The following is an 18,446-nucleotide window of genomic DNA, read 5'->3' on the forward strand; positions in this document are numbered from 1 at the left end:
CTACTCACAGTGAGGTATTGTAATTTGACTGCACATATACATGGTCTCTAGCCATATGGGTCCATGCAGTGTAGATTGGCTGCAGTAGGTTCACTGTAGGAGTAGGGTATGCACCTATAAGGAATCTATCGACCTTGATAGATAAGGAGAGATCCTATTGATTTATAAGACTGAGTTCGTAAGACCTCGGCCGGGGCAGATTGCATAGTGGAGAAAGAGTTTTCCACTCTCGAACTTAAGTCGAATAAATCTTGACATATGACAGACGAAGGGGTTTGACGAGTTATCCATGACCTCCGTCCTGTAGGGATCCACGATAGAATGACTGTATCACATGATAACTGCACCTAGAGGTTCATCATTCTATTCTGCTGGGTAGCCACTACATGCTGCTAGGTGTCACTAGTGGATGGTGGGACTCATAGGGATTATCTTGATGATCGATAAACCCTAATGAGTAGAGTTGGAATCGTTCCGACCCATTGAAAGAAGTTTTCAATGATATTGTGATAGAGATCACAATATATCTCACTACTAGTCAGAGTAGAACCTATGGGGTCACACACACTAGAGGCATTGACCGATCCGATGGTTGAATCGTGATTAGGAATCACAAGTAATCAATTCGATTGATAATAAGTTGAAGAAGGAACAAAGGGAATTGATTAATTGGACTTAAAACAAGAGTCCTACTTGGAGTAGGATTCGTACAGTCCTAATTGGATTAGGACTAGGAATCCTACTTGGACTGGGATTCCTACTTGGACTGGAAATTCTATTTGGAGTAGGACTAGGATTCCTACTTGGAGTAGGATTCCTATAATCCTAATTAGATTAGGAATTTTGAGTTAAATTTGGATTCCTACTTAGAGTAGGATTCCTAGAGTCCTAATCGGATTAGGACTTCGAATTCAAATTAGAGTCCTAATTGGATTAGGACTAGAATTAAACAAGTCCTAATTGGATTAGGATTTCTTAAGTCCCAATTAATTATTAATCCAATGAATCAAGATGACTCCTAATTAGATTAGGATTGAAGAGTTCAATTGAGTCATGGTTCATTCAAGTTCTAATTAGATTAGGACTAGCATAGATTGAACCCAATTGATTCATGATTTGGACTAAACCAAATAGGAGCCCTAGATGCCTTTAAAAGGCTTTGAAAGGAGGTGCCCTAATGATATGTGAAGCCCTCCTTCTCTCCAACTCGTGGCCACCCTTCTCCCCTCTTGTTTTCAGCCACCATCAGCAAAATGGTGAGAAGAAGAAAGCATGGCGGCAGCCTCCTCCCTCCTCCTTTGCTTCATCCAATGCAGGGGAAAGAAAAGGGCTGCAAGGTGCTTTGATTCTTCTTCAAGATCCCTCCTTCTTCTTCCTCCTCCTAAGCACAATCAAGAGTTGATTGAAAGGGAGGTGATCAGCCTTCAAAAACATATCTCTGCAAGGGAGCTAGCACCCTAGGGAGATTGGAAAGTTTGGATCGGTTTCTGCTTCGTGTGGATACCGTAGAGGCCGGACATTTGAACGGCTTCAAGCGAACCTTCATCCAAAAACCACGATCATCAGTTTGCGGTGATCATCTACCCGCACAAGGTGAAGATCTGATCTTCTAATATTATTTAAAAGTTTTTAATCCTTATCTATCTACGAACGGTTTTTAAACAACGTTCATGCGATGAACGGTTGATCCCGCGCATGCCTCTTCCGCTGCATCTGAATTTTTTTTGAATTTTCTGCGGCATGGGCGGGTTCCTAACAAGGACTTCTTCCGGTTGATGAATTTTCTGAACTTTCGCACGAGAAGAGCCTCATCATCGTCTCCCTCGTTATCTTCTTCTTCGCTGCTGCTACTGCAAAATAGATCTTTGTTAGAAGAAGTAGATTTGAGGGCTATTACCTTTTTCTTATGAGTGGATTCTTCTTCGCTGTGTTGTTTCATCGTGAGCTCATGCGTCATAAGGGATCCAAGAAGCTCCTCAAGTGGCAGCTTGTTCAAGTCCTTGGCTTCTTGGATTGCCGTTACCTTGGCTTCCCATGACCTTGGCAAAGATCGAAGTATTTTCCTGACAAGGTCACTGTTAGCATAACTTTTGCCAAGAATTTTCAAACCATTGACGATATCAGTAAATCTAGTAAACATGCAAGTGATAGTTTCATTAGAATCCATTTTAAATAGTTCATACTTATGAACTAGCATGTTTATTTTAGATTCCTTGACTTGATTCGTGCCCTCGTGGGTCACCTCAAGTCTGTCCCATATCTCTTTTGCAGAATTGCAAGTAGAGACTCTATTGAATTCATTGCAGTCTAAGGCACAATAAAGCACATTCATTGCTTTGGCATTTAGTTGTGCCTTCCTTATATCATTGTCATTCCAATCTTTTTCAAGTTTGGGTATAGTAATATCATCTACAAAAATTGAAGGAATGTATGGTCCATTAACTATGGTGCTCCAAATCTCATAATCTTGAGCTTGGATAAATATCCTCATCCTAGCCTTCCAATAGGTGTAGTCGGTTCCATTGAAGAATGGAGGTCTATGGGTGGATTGCCCCTCAATAAGAGAAGATCCAAATGGGGTTGTCATTTTGATCTTTTACTCTTTTAATGTAAGAGTTCTGGCTCTGATACCACTTGTTGCCCAAGAAGACAACCCAAGAGGAGGGGGTGAATTGGGTTTTAAGTAACTATTACAAATAAAAACTTAATAAGTAACTAATTAAACTTTATTGCAAGCGGATTAATTAGTTGCTCGGAGAAGGGGATGGAAGAGACAATGAATCAATCACAAACACAAGAGTTTTTATAGTGGTTTGGAGCTAACCCTTGCTCCTACGTCCACTCCCCAAGCTTCACTTGAGAGTTCACTATAATCCCTCGGATTACAGCCGGTTGTTTTACAAGTTCACAACCCAACTTGTTATTTTACGAGATTACAACGAACTCGGTCGGTTTTCACAGGCTTACCGACTAAAACCACCCGATTGTTTTTCCGGGATCACAATCGAACCCTTACACCATTGGTTTTACCCTCGGCTCACCAACCAACCTTAACACCCTTGATTCAATCCCCTGATTGAATCAAGTAAGAGAAATAATATGGAAAGAGTACAGGGATAGCTTCTTAAAAAGCAAATATGAACAATATGAATAAAGTAGAGTTAGAAGCCCTCAAACAGATTTTGGAAGGGTAAAAAGGGGCTTCTCGAACTCTGAGACTCCTCTTTGAGTGTGCTGAAGATTTGCTGTCAGAAGAGGAGCCTTGAATGCGAGGAAGGCGTTTTTAGGATGGAGTTCAATGCTCTTCTTCCTTATTTCTCTTGTATTTTCTCTTGAGAGGCTTTGGTAGGTGGAAATCACTTTTGCTTTGAATGGAATCTCTCTCTTAATGCCTATTACTGTTCACTCTGGCTATTTAAGCAATCCCCTTTGATACTAGCCGTTAGACACAACTTTAGAGCCGTTCTGCACAATCTGCAACTCCTGACAATGTGTCCGTTGGGATTGGAGTCGACTCGCTCGATCTGGAGTCAACTCGGCTGTTGCTGGAGTCGACTCATGCTTTGCTGGAGACGACTCGCCCACTGTTCAGGATTTAAATAAAAGTGCTGTCCCGTTCTGGAGTCGACTCGGCCAAACTTGGAGTCGACTTGCCAGTATCCGGAGATGACTCGGCCCTCTAGAGACGACTCGTTCTCAGGATTCCAGAGATCTTTCTTTCAGGTTTACTCCCTCGAGTCGACTCGAATTCTCTTAGAGTCGACTCAGCTCTCAGAGACCGAAAAACTGATCTTCTGTCTTTGGAGTTGATCTGCCTCGGAGTCGACTCGGATCATCTTGGAGTCAACTCGGCTCTCAGAGCCCAAAAACTGATCTTCTGTCTTTGGAGTTGAACTGCCTCGGAGTCGACTCGGATCGTCGTGGAGTCGACTCGGCTCTCAGAGCCCGAAGTTGGTTCTCTATCTTTTAGTCTTGCTTTCCTCTGAGAGTCGACTCTTGCTTGTTTAGGAGTCGACTCCCCAACCGTTGGAGTCGACTCGAAATCTTCTGGAGTCGATTCGGTAATAGGGTCCAGAAACCACTTCTCTGTCTTTCTGTCTGTTACTCCTTGGAGTCGACTCGGAACTATCGGAAGTTGACTCGGTAAGCATCGGAGTCGACTTGAATTCTTCAGGAGTCGACTCGGTGACAGGGTCTGAGATTCATCTTTCTGTCCTGCTGTCTGTTCTCAGTCGGAGTCGACTCTCAGTGTGCCGGAGTCGACTCGAGCCTGTGCCAGAACATCTGAAACACTTGGAGTCGACTCGAAATCCTCCGGAGTCGACTCGAGTTTCAGCCTTTGACTTAAGCTGATTTCCACATGCACTCAAAAGAGGATTCTTACAAATTTTTCCTGAGATATTGGATTGAATTCATTAGTACAACATAAAATATACTCAATTGCTTTGGTCTCATCAAAATCAAATTGGGGTATTATCAATCACTCCACAAAAGGGGAGGAGGAGAGGCTCTCGGCTGGCGAAAGAGGGGAGGGCTCACATTCAAAAAAAAAAAAGAAGAACCGGGAATGCTCTGTTCTCGAAGAAAACAAAAGAAAAAAAAAGAGAGAGTTCCACTGAGAGGCATTAGGCTTCATCTTCATTTTTACTTTTGTAATCATTTCTTTTTGTGAAATCTACCATTTTTCTTTTATGCAATCTGTGTCTAAGTTTTAATTTAATATTTTGCAATTTATTTTATACATTCTAAAATTCTTATTTTAATTGCAAAAGCTTTCTTTCTTTCCTTTGTTTATTTTTTAATAGAAAACTAGCTCTGGTTGGTAGAGATTAATCGAATATCCTCAAGAAATATTTTTTTTTAAAAAAAAGAGAAGAAAAAAAAGTATTGCTATGAATCTTAATGGAGTTCCTATTCTTTATTTGTGTGCTTCAATTGCCTCCCTGTGGATCGACCTCCTGCAACCACTATTCATCGAATAGAGAATGGTAAGAGTAATATAAAAATATTTGTTTGTTGGTTAAGATTTTGACAACGACACCCTTTTTAAGTCATCCTCAGGTCTACAAAAAGAAGGCCAACAAAATTTTGGCACCGTTGCCAGGGAGGCAAGGCGAGTTACAAGGAAGATTCAGCGAACGCCACTAAGATCAGGTGTGAAATTTTCAATTCTAGCCTTGATTTATTTTCTTAGATTATTTTACTCTTACCTTATTTAATTCTTCCTAGATTAAAATTAAATTAAATATATATATATAAGAATTTTAAAAAAAATTAAAAAAAAATTAGTAATTGATAGGATGCAATCCCCAGAGTTTATCATACTTCCTTTGGAGCTTTTCACGGAGTAATCTCCAAAGCTTATTCAACAGGCATTCGGAGATTGACTGACGCATAAGGATTAGTTTTTAGTTTACATTCAAATTCTTCCTATATAAAAAAAAAGAAAGAAAGAATTTGCTTGATCATTTAATTAAAGTGATTTAATGTCATGCCATAAAACTTTAAAAAATTTCATGATTGTTGCATGTAGGGTAAAGCATTTGCATAAAATATTTTCAGGGCAGAACCCACTAAAAAGATAAGATCGGAATTTCATCACTCGTCCTTAGCCCAAAAATTATGACATTGCATAAATATCCTAAGCCTAATCATATTAAAAATAATTAGACATTGGCCTTAGGATTTTCGAGCTCAATAGGCTCTTCGAAAGAAGCGACTGAAGGCCACTCCAGTGAGAACTTTAGTAATTGGTGATGTTTAGGCAAGTTTTATAACAGTGAAAACTGTTACGAAAATTGTGGTACTTAAGTGAGCCTAATGCACCACCGCACATCTTAGGAATTACCTGGTCACTAGTTACTAGATCTTCTAAACTGGTATGCTCAAGTTTAATCTAGAAGGGAGATTAGGAGCTGTCTAATCTAGAAGAGAATTTTAGAAATTTTTACCTAATAATTCTCCATACAATTAGATTTAAGAAACTACTACACCTCACTTAATTTTAAGACTAATAGAGCCAAATTGTTGTGTAGTGATGGTTGTGGTCATCTGTGTCTAGCCCTTCTTTTCTTTTAGGATCTCATTTTAGAAGTCAAATCTAATAAATTGTTGATAGTGTATGCATAGTAGAAGGTTATTAAGGGGTGAGTTAACACCATTTGATCCTGAGATTGACAGAACTTTTCATCACACCCAGCAAACTGTAAGCCAACCATCAATCTCTACAATGGGTGAACATATTAGAACTTTGAATGAGTTGTTCGCACCTGCATCCGCTAGTCCCCCTACTTGCATAGTGTTACCAATTAATAATGCAGCCCAATTCGAGATTCGGGCTGCAACAATAAACATGTTACCCAAATTTCATGGGTTTGAGAGTGAACAACCGTATATTCATCTAAACAAATTTTGACAATCTGTCAAATGTTCAGAAATCAAAACTTAGATGAAGAGGGTATTAAATTAAGGTTGTTTTCCATGACTTTAGAGGATCATGCCGCTACATGGCTGTATTCTCTTGCTTCAAATTTCATCACATCATGGGAGCAACTATCTAGAAAGTTCATGGCTAAGTTCTTTTCCTATGGTAAAAACTGAAAAAATTAAGGATGCGATCAGAACTTTTAGAGAAAAATCTGAGGAGGAATTTTCCAACTTTGGAAAAGATTCCATGATCTTTTGGTCAGGTACCCGCACCATGGGCTTAACAAGGCTGATCTAGTATATTTCTTTTACAAAGAACTACGTCCAGCACACAGAAACATGATTGAATCCATGCATAAGGGTAGGTTCATGAACCAAACCCCAGATCAAGCCTATGAGTTCCTTATTGACTTAGCCGAAAATGCCTAAATTGGAGTAGCTACGGTCAGGAGGTTGATAGAGATGATTATGGATCTAGAGAACCAAGTACCTACGGAATAAAAAGAGACCCAGATCTCAAGAATGTCATGTCCAATCTGGTGAATGGGGTGAACAATCTGAGCAAAAAGTTGGATGCTTTCACTGTTTCCACTAATTCGAACTCACAAAAAGATTTGAATCCCACCATAAAAGTGGAACACGAGCCATAGGGCTTATGTATCTTGTGTAACAGTTCTAAACATCTAGTGGAGTGCTGTCCTAGTTTACCCAACATCAAGGCCGAGCAGGCAAATGATCTAAATTCATATAGTGCCTTGAAGAAATCCACTCCCAACTCATTCAGCCCAGTTTATCATCCTAATAATAGGTTTCACCCGAACTTCTCTTATAGACAGACTAAACCTATTCAGCATCAAGGTGGTCCACCAGGTTTTCAGAAGACCTTTTCCAGGATAGGTCCATCATAGATGAACCAATCATTGGATCCACCTATTCCTCCTTATAGTTCTCCTATCCCTCAGCAATCTACATCGTTGGAAGCCATGATGGCTAACATGATGAAGCAGCAACGAGACTTCATCCAACAGCAACAACAGACCAATATGGCTCAAACCCAGACTAACTAATTCCATGCACAAGCAATTGCAAAACTTGAGGTTAGTCTGAGCCAAATAGCTAACTCTCTAGGGGATAGGAAGAAAGGTGAATTACCTAGTCAGCCAGTGCCTAACCCTAGTAGGCAACAGAATCAAGGCCCGAGAGGTCAGTTTTAGATTGACTCGAATGAAAACCCAACCCATGAAGTCCAGGCAATTACCACTTTATGGTCTGGCAAGCAAGTAGATAATAAGATCCAACTTTCTGTACAAGAAAAAGAAGAAAAGCATGAACCGAACCTCACTCAGAAAAAGAAGCAAGAACAGGGAGCACAAGGAATAGAGAAGAAACCAATAGAGACATACAAATCCAAGGCTCCCTTTCTTAGTAGACTACAAGACTCCAAGAAAAAATCTCAGTATGATGAAATCATGGAGGTTTTTAAAAATGTCCAAATAAATATACACTTCCTAGATGCCCTTAGACAGATCCCCTCCTATACAAAATTTTTAAAAGACCTTACCACGGTAAAAAGAAAAATCAGTATTCCTAGGTAAGCTGTGATGGCGGCACAAGCCTCATCTCTCATTCAACAACAGATTGCCTTATGTTGCCCAGAGGTGCAGCCCAAGAGGGGGGGTGAATTGGGTCTCTTTAAAAAATAAAGTTAAAACGTGTGAAGAGTATGAGTTATGATTAACTTATAGATTTAGCAGCGGAAATACGATTGCACAAATACGACAGTGAATAAAATGAGAAAAGCAATTAGGAATATGCAAAGGAGAGAAAGAATGAAAAACCACAAGCACAAATACCAAGGTTTATGGTGGTTCGTGCACTTTCAGCACCTACGTCCACTCCTCAAGCCTTGCTTGAGATTTCACTATAACCCAGCAGATTACAGCCTGATTGTTTTCCGAGCTCACAATCAAAACTCAGATAGTTTTTCCAAGCAATCAACCAAAAACCTTTTGTTTTCCAGGATCACAAACAACCCAGTTGGTTTTCAGATAAACCAACCAAAAATTTTACACCGTTTATTTTTCCGGGCTCACAAACAACCCAGTTGGTTTTCAGACAAACCAACCAAAAACTTTTCACCGTTTATTTTTCCGGACTCACAAACAACCCAGGTGGTTTTCAGATAAACCAACTAAAAACTTTTTCCTTGCTGAATATTTTTGATTCAGCAACTTCCAATCGAGGCTTAGAAGAGCCTTTACAAGTTTTAAATCAATGAAACTGTTACAGCAACAACTAATCCAACTAAAAGAATGTTGTAATTAGAAAACTTAAAGCTTTAGAATATAAAGAGTGAAACAATAAAAATGAAGACTGAAGATGATGAAGAGGTTGGCTGTGGAAGGATGTTCCAATGCTTAAACAGTTGCTCTTCTCGATGCAGTGAGAAGCTTCGACTGATTTTCTCACGGAAGAAGGTTTCAGATGGAATGCCGGTGAGGATGATGAACTGTTAAGCTTTTTCTTCTCTTTTTCTCAGTGGAAACCTTTTGTTTTCAATAGAATCTTTTCTCTTTTCTTGTTGTTTCCATTTTGAGGTTCCCTCGTATTTATAGACAAATTCTTCAGCGGGATTTAAATTTCTTTTTTTCCGTTCTGATGAGAATCTTTTTCTGTTACAAAAGAAGATAAAAGTTGTTCAAAGCTTCCCGTTATGGTCCCAGCAGTACAAGGGTCGATTCATATAACTTAGGGGTCGACTCATATTCATTCTGGATCGGCACTTCAAGATGTTAAAAGGCTTATGCTGTGATATCTTCAAAGGGTTGACTCTTTATCCTTAAGGGTCGGCTCATCTTCATCAGGAGTCGCCTCTTTAAACGCAAGGGTCGACTCATACTATAGTTTTTCGGCTGACGCTGAGATTGTCGGATTACCCCCACACACGTTACGACGATCGCAGTAGAAAGATACGCGCGGGGTTGTTCATCTCATGAACGTCCCTAGGAATGTAGATTTCAAAAAAATTCAGAGTTCTCTAACTCAGAAGATTATAAAATCTAAATGATGGATTAAAATTAATTACTTGATTAATTTTCAGATCTACAAAAAAAATTGTAAAGATTAAATCTTTACCTTTGAGCGGGTAGATCTTCACTGCTATCTGATGACTGTGGAAATTGGGTTCATTTGAAGCCGCACAAGCGTCCAGCCTCTATGGGTATCCACACGAAGATCTGGATCGATCAAGGTCATGATCTCACTGGGGTGCTAGCTCCCTTGCAGAAATCCCTCTTTGATGGTTGGAACTTCTCCAAGTAATCAACTCTTGATTGCTTCCAAGAGAAGGAAGAAGGAGAAGGAGAAATGCTTTCACCTTTTCTTTACCATGGAAGAATAAGGAGGGAAGAGAGGAACACCTTCCTCTCTATGTTTTCTTCCATGTGGCTGATGAAGAGGAGGAAGAAAGAGAACCATGCTCGCTGCCCCTTTCCTTTGCCTTTGCGGATGGAAGAAGGAAGAGAGGGAGAGATGGCCGCCATGATGAAAAGAAGAGTCTTTAGACCCAAGGGGGGCTAGCCCCTTTTTATTTTTTTTTCATCTAGATGCCCTAGGCGTGGCCTCCTCCTTAAAAATAGGAGGAGCCACGCCCCAACCGGGTCTCGCGTCCTGGACACCCGGGACACGCGTCCCGGCCATCCAGGACGTGGATCCCGGGAGCACGCCCCACTTGATCAAATCAAGTGGGGCGTGGGGTCTCCTTTGATTGGATGCTGAAATCCTCCTCTAAGGAGGATTTAGAGGAGAATTAGGTGAATCCAATCCTTATCCATATTAGTCCTAATCTAATTAGGACCCAATTGGATCGTGACTTAATTGAACTCTTTAATCCTAATCTAATTAGGAGTCATCTTCATCTATTAGACCAATAATTAATTAGGACTCTAGAAGTCTTAATCCAATTAGGACCCATACAATTTTAGTCCTAATCCAATTAGGAATTTAGGAATCCTACCCTAAGTAGGACTCTAATAATTTGAAGTCCTAATCAAATTAGAACTCTAGGTGTCCTACTCCAAGTAGGACTCTTGAACCTTATCATATAAGATCGAGCCCAATTAATTAAATCCAATTGATTCAATCAAATTGCAATCCAATTGCAATTAATTCCTTTTTCAACTCACTAACTCTTAGTGGGTTAAATTGATTATCAATCAAATTGACAATTACAAACTATTGTGATTCCAAATCATAATCCAATCATTAGATCAATCAGATCCTCTATTGTGTGTGACCCCATAGGTTCTATTCTGTATGGTAGTGAGATATATTATGATCCCTATCACAATATCATTGAAACTCCTTTCAATGGGTTGGAACAATTCCAACTTTTATCATTCTGGTTCACTAATCATCAAGTGAATGCCTCTGAGTCTCACAATCCACCAGTGACACCTAGCAGCATGTAGTGGCAACCCAGCAGAATGAAATAGATGAACCTGTAGGTGCAGTTAACGTATGATACAGTCCCTCTATCGTGGATCTCGACAGGATGGAGGTCATGGATAACTCGTCAAACTCCAGCATCTGTCATATGTAAAATTTATTCGACTCCAGTTCGAGATTGGAAAACTCCTTCTCCAAAAACTACCTTGGCCAAGGATTTACGAACTCAGTCTCATAAATCACATAGGATCTCTCCTAATCTATCAAGGTCGATAGATTCCATCTAGATGCAACCCTACTCCTGCAATGAACCTACCGCAGCCAATCTGCACCACAAGGATCCAAATGGATAGGGCCCATGTTTATGTGCTCGTCAAACTACAGCAATCTCACTGTGAATAGCCGAGGCATCGTAGGTCAAAGGACCAGTCATACAACTGCAGCATCAAGTAAGTCATTGACGAGCGGATAGACATCCAAGTGACTACTTGCTTTGGTCATGCTCAGTACTCTTGTTCTCTAACAAGCACTTGCACAATCACTCCAGTGGCCCCACACTGTTGACTCAAGACTCATCCATCTGACTAAGTGATTTGTGCACTAATCTCAGCGGATCGATCACCGTCCCTCGTGATGGATCCATCAATCAGGAGCAATTCAGGAATTAATCACCTATGACACATGCCTCAAATTCTCAACTTTTGAGAATATACGTCATCATCTTATTAATTCCTTGGACGATTCATGGACACATAAGAACATGAATGAAAAGAATGCCCATCCTAATAAATTCATTATTGGGTCAAGTATAAATTTATGTCTTAGAACAAAATAATGTGCCAGCCAAATTGGCTTCTAGGGCATACTTCTAACAGAGATTGAGCAGGGGTCGACTCTTCAAATGCAAGGGTTGACTCTTCAATTTTGGAGGTTGACTCATTTTGAACAAGGGTCAACTCTTCAGACTTTGTCTCAGGCGGTAAAAGCTTTCTGTCTAATTTGAACTACACAAGGGTCGACTCATGTTTTGCAGGGGTCGACTCATTAACTGTGCTGCTTGAGTAAAACATACCAGAATCAACTTAAACTTGTCCTTTTTGCTTAGGGGTTGACTCAAGTTTTTCAAACAGAAAACTTTAGACTTCATCTCTGATCTCCATGGATTAGATTAAGATCATTTCCTTTTTAAACATGTCCATGATAAGTGCTGATTAATCTATAATTTAATATTCTTTTTCCAGCACTTGTCAATGTTCTTAAATGGATAACTACTTATTTTACTACAAAATAGAACAATCTTTGAAATAAATTTAAAATATGGTAAGAAGTAAATAATTCATATGTCCTCGCCTTCCGAGCATACCAGCCAGCACGTTTCAGTTCAATAACACTGGGTTCGAGCCCAATGCCCAACTGACATGCATGCACCCAAGCACTGTCCACCATCCATGGCTCCCCAAGTGATCCAACGGTTCATAAATTTTCATCTCCGCATCATATTGCCAAACTAAGCAAAATAGGGGAGACCTTTGTTTTAAATCCATATATGCCCATTTTCACGATAAAATAAGAGCAAGAAAAAGAGTTTTTCCTGAAATGCTGAAAACACTGTTTATATGAACAATGTTCCGAGATGACACTGTTCATATGAACAGTGTTAAAAAAAATAATAATAATAAAACTAGTCCCACTGTTCATCTTTTTCCTCCCTGTAAGCATCCCGACCGTCCACGGCTACCTCCCGTCGATCCTGCGAGCAGATCCGCCGCCCGTGCCAGCCGCATCAGCCGCGTGCCATCTGATAGTCAACTTTAAAGACCACGCAATAGCACGTATCTGGTAGGATAGTGATTACGGATATCGATCCACAGGGATTGGGGTACAGTTGTTTTTTTTTTTTAAAAAAAAAAAGAAAATATTTAAAAAGAAAGAGTTGGTGAAGAAAATTAAACTAAGAAATTTAATAAAGAAAATGCAATTAAAATGATATCAGTTTAAGGGAATCTAGGGCAAGGAATTCACCACTAACATCGGAACAAGGGTTATTTATATTTTATTTCGTTCTTGGATTAACATGCAAATCGGCTACAAGCCTAATAAGCATTTAAATAAAAATTCACAAAAGTAATTTGGGCATAATCCATCTTCAGTAGGCATGAAATGTCTACCCTAATCTAAGGTGGCAGCACATCGCATCTTTCCTAAGCATGGACTATCTTATATTTACTTAGTGATCATGAAGAACAGTTGTACGAACATCATACTTAAAATCACAGAAATTAAATATGATTCAAAAGAAGATATCCATTAAAAACAATAAGTTCATACAACCTCAAGAATATAAAATAAAATATAAAACCCGTGTCCCTTTGTTAGGGCTGCATCCGGCCCTAGTGAGGAGATCAGCCTTCCATGGAGTCGTGGGCGACAGCAGCAGCGATGTAGAAAGTCTTCATCACGACTGGGTTCTCCTTCTTTTCTCCCGTCGGCTTCCTCTCTCTCTTGAACTTTATTATTTTTTTCTTTGGGAAATCATTCCCAAAATACCCAAACTACTATCTCTCCCTCTTTGGATCGGTGGGAACTCAGCCTGAGAAGAGCCAAGCTTCTTCTTCTCCCGGTGGGAAACTTGGCCTTTGAACCCGAGCTTGATGGGAGAAGCCTCCCTCCCCGGTGAGGGAAGAAGGAATGCCTTGGTCTTCACGTCCGACTCCTTTAAATAGACTTCCCATCTCCCTGTTCCGAGTGTAGATAAGGATCAATGGCTGCGGGATAAGGATGGAGGCTGAGAAGATTTCGGGCGCTGGGAGGAAGGCTTTGTTTGGATGCCGTGAAGCTCGGGAGTTTGGCTTGATTTGCGAACGGGTTTGAACGTGAAATAGGGGAAAGAAGTTGGGATCTCGGCTGAGAGGATGTTATTCCGAAACAGGGGAAGATGCAGGACGTGGCAGACTCGGATGTTCCATGAGATCACGCAGGAAGATGGGATTTGAGTTTATCCCGTGAAGATGGAACCAATCCGAACGGGATAAGCGTGGGATCTAGCGGAAGAATTGGAAGATGATCAATGTGGATGTGATTCCGAGGGACATTGGGAGATTCGGTGGATGCTGCCGTTGGCTGAGATGAAGCTAGGAGGAAGCTGGATGAGGTTGATCCGGAATAGGGGATACGGAATAAGGATGAAGTCAGAACAGGGGAGCTGGGACGGGTTGGATTTCATGGGCGATGAAGTCTATCCGGACGGGAGGAATGCCGTGAAACTTGGGATGCACACGAAAATGCTGCTTAATCCAATCCGCGGCTGATGTTCACGGCTGGTTGCTTGAAAGAGATCTGGGAAGAAGATCTTGGATCCGTGGGTGAGAGCTGGATGCAGGATGATGTGGACGGTGAAGGATGTATGCGTGATTTTCGTCCGTGGAGCGGGATGGCTGGGAGATGACGAGGTTTCGGATGGGATCAAGATAAGATCATATTTCAACGTGGATGAGAAGTTGGACGCGGCTGAATGGAGTTGATCCGGGAGTTGAGAGGAAGGACTGAGATCTGTTCGTGAACGGGAGGTTGGTCACGGTTGGCTTGATTCGGCTGGGAAGGATAAGGATAAATACAGAGAGAACGCTGGGAAGAAACGGAATGAATGAGCTTGGATATGGCTCGGTTCGTGGGAAAACAATGCAAGCTGGAACAGGGGAGCTGATCTTTATCCATAGATGCTGGAAGTTAGACGTGGGAGAATTAACGTGGAGGAGGATGTGGAGCGGGATGGATGCATTCGGCTGAGAAGGAAATCCAGAAATGTGGGATGAGCTGGCTCCAGGCTGAGGAGAGATGGATGGATGACGTGGGAAGAAGCTTTGGGATCCGTGCAACTAAGATGGTATGCTTTGAAATCTGAGAAACAAATAATTGAAGGGATTTTATTAAAATAGGAGAATTGGATCATGTGGAAAAAGAGTTAAGTGACTGAATCAGAGGGTCTTGATTTGCGGGGTGCATGTGGTTTAGGTTGGGATTATTTGAGCGGGGGATGTTTGTTCTATTCTTTGGACATGAGAGGGAGAGTGGAAGCTTGATTTCTAAGTGCTTAAAGGGTGACGTGGACATGGGTTCAGCTGCAAACACGACCTGCATACATTAGACTCGACCAATAAAAAGAAAATCAATCAAACTTGAATAATTTATTTAAAATGGAATGAGGAAGAAAATACATTTTTTTAGTTAAATTTATAAAATATGTGAATTAAAATAATGATAAGTGCTATGAATAAGATATGAATTTATGCATTATTTAGCACTTATCACACCCCCCAACCTACATTTTGCTAGTCCTCAAGCAAAATAAAATAAAAAACTAACTCACTTTCGCAGGAATCGCGATTGCATTTACCGTATGCAATAAGGCTTTAAACCCCTAGGTGGCCCTAGAGGACGAGTTTTGTCTCGTGAGGATTTCTGGCTCAAATACCCACAAACTGTTTGTCTCTACTCAAAGAGTTATTGTTTTATAAAATCTAATTTCAAATGCATAAATGCCAAGAATTTCAAAAGCACACAAAGTTTTAATTTCTAAGTCAGCCCAAATCCTAGGTCAGTATGCAACTTAAGTTGAAGTTATTAAGTTTTCCGTTAGAGAGTTGTAAGACTTATTTATACTTGGGTGCTTGGTGATATCTGGACCATACACAAGCTAAGGCTTTAGATCTCCAAAATACTGCTAAAGCTGGTAGTTTCCAAGAATTGGTCAGATATGACCTAATCACTGATTCAAAATCATCCTATCTTGCAGGATTTCGAGAGTTGTGGATATTTACTTTAATACCTCATGGGCTTTATCTGTAATATTCCAGTTTACTCGAATTTTTACAACGACGGCTTTCACACTATCGTTTTTTCAAGGTCAATATTATTTTTTTTTAATTTTTTTTCTTTTTTTCTCTTTTTTTTGTATTTTTAAATAATTTATGCACTTTTACTCTTGTAATGATTCCTCCATGTAGCGAGCACTCAGTCAACACTCCCACGCCAGATGGCATAAGGTGTTGGGCATCAAGACTCCCCTACGAACCTATGCTCGGGTTCATCATCACAAGCCCGCTGACCTTTGACAATAGGTAGCCTTTTTCGATGTACCTGACTAAATTCACTTTTTTTTTTTTTGAGATGAAATAATAGTGAATTAGATAGGAATGATTCATCAGGACTCAAGGTTGCTACCAGACTTAACAACATAATGTTGAACCTAACCCTTACAAGTGCAGGCCATGTGTGTTGTGAAATTCCAAAGTAAAAATTATCTTACAACTCGCTAAAAGAACTTTTAAAAAGAACTCAAATTGACTTACTGCTGACTAGTCATTGGGCTTTTTAGATTTTATATACTTTGTGTGTTTATCATGTCAGCACTAAGGCCTAGAAATTAGTTTTTTTTTTTTTTAAATAAACTTATTTAAAAATGCAAAAAATTTCTTCAAAAATTCGAATCCTATACCCCCAACCTAGATCAGACATTGTCCTCAATGTTTTTTTTAAGTATTATTATTTTTTTTAATTTTTTAATAATATTATATTATTATTTTTTTTATTTTTTTTTTATTATTTTTATTTTGGATAAAAATATGATGCATATGGAGGATAGAAACATTGTACCTTAGTTGCATTAGTAATATGAGGACTTCTGAAAAAAAATACGACAAGAAAATGTGCAAAAATAATCTATGAAAATTGGGTTGCCTCCCAACAAGCGCTAAGTTTAACGTCTTCAGCCAGACGCAGTGCATCCTTAATTATATCATGCCGGGTTCATGCCGAGTTTTCCAAAGAAGAAAATTTGTGGGAGACTGATTGTCGAGCACGGAGTTGACTGCCTCTATGGTCTTGTCGATATCAAAGTCAAAATGGGCCAAGCATGCATTAAAAGAAAAACACATCAATTCCTTATATTTATCCTAAAATCACTAGACAGCTCCTAACTGGTTTGAAGAGGGCACCTAAGCCTCCAATCCGGTCTAATGAACTAAGTTGACCAGGTAAGCTCCCAGGTAAGTGGGGGGGTCACGATGCGTTGCAAAGGTCCCACTTAAAAACCACTTGCCTCGAACAGATGAACTGTCTCCCTTGGGACAAAGCTTGCCTAGACATCAACTGAGCCACAGAGCGAAATTGGTGCAACTTTCGGTGATCTTCGTCCTATTGAGCTCGAATGTCCCTAGGGGCCAACGTCTAATTGATTTTAGTCAAAGTGATAGCTATGTGAGAATTGATTCACCTAATTTGGGCAAGAATCTGGTGATGAAATCCAGTTCTTATCTTGTTGGGGTGATTGCCCTTACTATGTGCGGATTAATTGGTGTATGTGTATCAAGCATGCATTCACACTTTTGCTAAATTTAAAACTAAACAATCACCACAAAATTTCAGGCAAACTGGGAATAAATTTAAATAAGAAAGGTTTAGAGGTTACCAAAGGGAATTTTCCCAGCAATTTTTTTTAATTTTTTTTAGGCAAACCTCTATAGCATTCCTTTTCCAGCAATTTCCTTTTTGATCGTCCCAGATGTCTTCTTCGATTCCTAATTAAATAAAAATCAAAAATTAGTAAAGGAAAGAAAGGAGATGAGAGAAATAACAAAAATAGAAAATATTTTATTTAATTTTAAATATATATTTTTTTGAAATTTTTTTTTATGAAAAGAAAAACAACTATGCTAACAATCCCCGGCAACGGCGCCAAAAATTGATAGTCAACTTTAAAGACCACGCAATAGCACGTATCTGGTAGGATAGTGATTACGGGTATCGATCCACAGGGATTGGGGTACAGTTATTTTTCTTTTTTTTTAAAAAAAAGAAAATATTTAAAAAGAAAGAGTTGGTGAAGAAAATTAAACTAAGAAATTTAATAAAGAAAATGCAATTAAAATGATATCAGTTTAAGAAAATCTAGGGCAAGGAATTCACCACTAACATCGGAACAAGGGTTATTTATATTTTATTTCGTTCTTGGATTAACATGCAAATCGGCTACAAGCCTAATAAGCATTTAAATAAAAATTCACAAAAGTAATTTGGGCATAATCCATCTTCAGTAGGCATGAAATGTCTACCCTAATCTAAGGTGGCAGCACATCGCATCTTCCCTAAGCATGGACTATCTTATATTTACTTAGTGATCATGAAGAACAGTTGTACGAACATCATACTTAAAATCACAGAAATTAAATATGATTCAAAAGAAGATATCCATTAACAACAATAAGTTCATACAACCTCAAGAATATAAAATAAAATATTAAACCCGTGTCCCTTTGTTAGGGCTGCATCCGGCCCTAGTGAGGGAGATCAGCCTTCCATGGAGTCGTGGGCGACAGCAGCAGCGATGTAGAAAGTCTTCATCACGACTGGGTTCTCCTTCTTTTCTCCCGTCGGCTTCCTCTCCCTCTTGAACTTTATTATTTTTTTTCTTTGGGAAATCATTCCCAAAATACCCAAACTACTATCTCTCCCTCTTTGGATCGGTGGGAACTCAGCCTGAGAAGAGCCAAGCTTCTTCTTCTCCCGGTGGGAAACTT

The sequence above is a fragment of the Phoenix dactylifera genome, unplaced genomic scaffold, assembly GCF_009389715.1.
Source record: "Phoenix dactylifera cultivar Barhee BC4 unplaced genomic scaffold, palm_55x_up_171113_PBpolish2nd_filt_p 000341F, whole genome shotgun sequence".
Lineage (NCBI taxonomy): Eukaryota > Viridiplantae > Streptophyta > Magnoliopsida > Arecales > Arecaceae > Phoenix > Phoenix dactylifera.